Raw genomic sequence first — 2,860 nt, 5'->3', positions numbered from 1 at the left:
GCACTGTCCAAGCCCATGTACCAACGTAGGGCAGCACCGGACAAACTGTCCTGAAAGTAGTGAATGAGAAGCTGGTCGTTGTCGGTCTGAGTCGACATTTTCCTGGCATACATGACCAGGTGGCTGAGAGGGCAAGTATTTCCCTTGTACTTTTCAAAGTCAGGGACCTTGAATTTCACAGGGATCTTCACATTCAGAACTAGGCATAGTTCAGCAGCAGACTTGCCGAAAAGATCCTTTCCTCGGAGAGTTTTCAATAGACATCTGGGCCCTCAGACGGCTCAGAATGATAGATGGTGTCGTCTACTCTGGGCATAGTATGAACGACAGATGGAGGAACAACAAGGACCGGGCTAGATGCCGGCAGATAAGCAAAAGTGGGTGCAGGACCCTCAGGCGTGAAATTGGGAGGCATCCCCCACGGAAACCCAGCTGGCATGGTTGTCGGAGCAAAGTGTGCGCTGGCCGTAGGCACAATTGAAGAGACAATCTCATAAATGACTGTCCTCTAGGGAGGAGTTGAAGGCGTCGGATAAGACTGGCTCTGGGTAGCCATGAATGACTCCATCAGGGCAGTCAATCTGGCTACTTCCTCCTTAAGCTCACGGTTCTCTTGTTCCAAATGATCCATTAGTCTTGATGTGTTGGCTCGGGTGTAGTACCGGTGAGTCAGCTTGTCTTTGAAATAAATGAAGAACACAGAGTTAGACCAAAGAACAAAAAGCCTGGAGCAAAACCTGCTTATGCTTATGATGCATGCAATGCTTGTGCATATGATTTATTTTTATTTCTTAGAGGAACTTTTAGAGTCCTATTTGCAAATATCATATCAATAATATCTGGAAATATTTTTACGCCAAAGAAGTACAGTCTTGGTAACAAAATACAATACAAGAGAGAAGGAAAATGAACATCCTATGGAACCCTAGAAGCAGTCGTCTAAAGCTCTGGACACAGGAAGATAAGATGCACGAAGCCTTTTTACCTCCCTCTCGTAGGCTGCTTCCATGTCTGCCTTCTATTTGGCAAGTCGATCATACTTCCTCTTCCAAAACTTGGAAGACTGAGGAAGTAGAGAAGTCCAGGTATCATCAGGATCATCAATGACCTGGTGCTCGAGGAACTCTATCAAAGTATCCTTCTACTTGATCTGCTGAAGCAACTCCTCTCATTCACGGATCCAAGCACGCGAACGATCTTCGTCTCTCGACTCCTCTACCCCTTGGTCAGGGAGGGTTAAAGGCCCAGCCACAACCAAAGGTGTAGGTCTTGGATACTCGTAGGGCATGAGGTACTCAGAAGCTCTCATCCTAACCCGACAAGTATAAGGTTCCAAAACGATACAATTCTTTAGCCCTAGCTCCTTCCTTCCTTTCCTATGGATCTTGCGCCAAGTGCGGACCATCCTGCCCTTCAAGCCTTGGGGTTCCTTACCCTTCTGAAAGAACACACCCTCCAACAGAATGTTATTGGGTTTATCCTTTAGGGGGAACCCAAGTTGTCGACGTGCCAAAATAGGGTTGTAGTTAATCCCACCATATATACCAAGAAGAGGCACATTGGAGAATTCACCACAAGAGTCGATGATCTACACACCATCATATACATGGTCGTACCAAAAGATATCATCATTAGTGAGAGACATGAGTTTCGTGGACCACCGTAGACATCCTTTGTTCTCCTTGAAGGCGACCGTTTGTGGCAAGTGCGAAATAAACCACTTGTACAACAGAGGCAAACAGCACACAATGGTACCTCCACCCTTTGCATTCCTCATATGCAAAGAAACGTAAGTGTCACCCAACAGAGTCGGAACGAGATTAAGAGTAGAGAAAATCCTAATAGCGTTCACATCCACAAACTTGTCGATGTTGGGGAATAACACTAGCCCATAGATGAGAAGTACAAATATGGCCTCAAAGGCGTCCTCACTCATGGCCTTCCCAAACATAGTAGCTTGAGCAAAGAGGAACTCAGAAGGGAGACCTTGAATTCCACCTTTGGTAGTCATATGAGCACGAACCAGAGATTCATCTATATGCAACATATCAGCTATCTCTTGAGAAGTAGGAACCCTCTCTAAGCCACTAAACGGCAACTGGTCTAGAATAGGTATACCCACAAGATAGACATACTCCTCAAGCGTGGGCAAAAGCTGAAAATCCAGAAATGTGAAGCAACGATACAAGGGATCATAAGATTGCACCAATACACTCATCAATCCTTCGTCCACCTGAGTAGTCAGAAGAGATAGAAGCTTCCCAAAATGAGCCTTGAAACCCATCGGATCTAATACATAGGATGTCAAATTCCTTAGCTCTTTCAAGTCGGGTTGTCTGAAACTGTACATCTTTGTATTCCTTCTTTGTCTTTCCATGTCTGAAAATTTGCAAATAAACCTCTTAAGTTCCTTGAAAATTCTCATTATTGATGATATGGATGCAAATGGGTGCATGAATGCATGAATGCAACAATCACACTCAAGGATCAAGCAAAGCACACCAAACAAAGGTCATGGGATAGATCATGTCATCCTTAATATCAATCATCCGTTTTGGTGGATTATGGTTTACACCTTATCAACACCCAAGTTCCATTGATATTAAGGATACATGAATGGATCAAACATGAATCAAGGGTTTGTTGCAAGTCACGAGCATGGAGTCTTGGTTAAGAACCACCCAAAGGGAGTGTACTAGGGTTTAAACCTGCCAAACATGTTCTACAAGAGGTTCCCATAGTCATCATCCCATCTTTCGGATATTATCGGATAAAAGACTACTCGTATTCCAAAAATATTCTCAAGAGAGACTCTTATGAGTGTAGTATCGCGTGACAATCGTGTCAAATCTTACACTTG

The sequence above is a fragment of the Lathyrus oleraceus genome, chromosome 6, assembly GCF_024323335.1.
Source record: "Lathyrus oleraceus cultivar Zhongwan6 chromosome 6, CAAS_Psat_ZW6_1.0, whole genome shotgun sequence".
In the NCBI taxonomy this organism is placed as follows: domain Eukaryota; kingdom Viridiplantae; phylum Streptophyta; class Magnoliopsida; order Fabales; family Fabaceae; genus Lathyrus; species Lathyrus oleraceus.
This window is presented reverse-complemented; position numbering follows the sequence as displayed.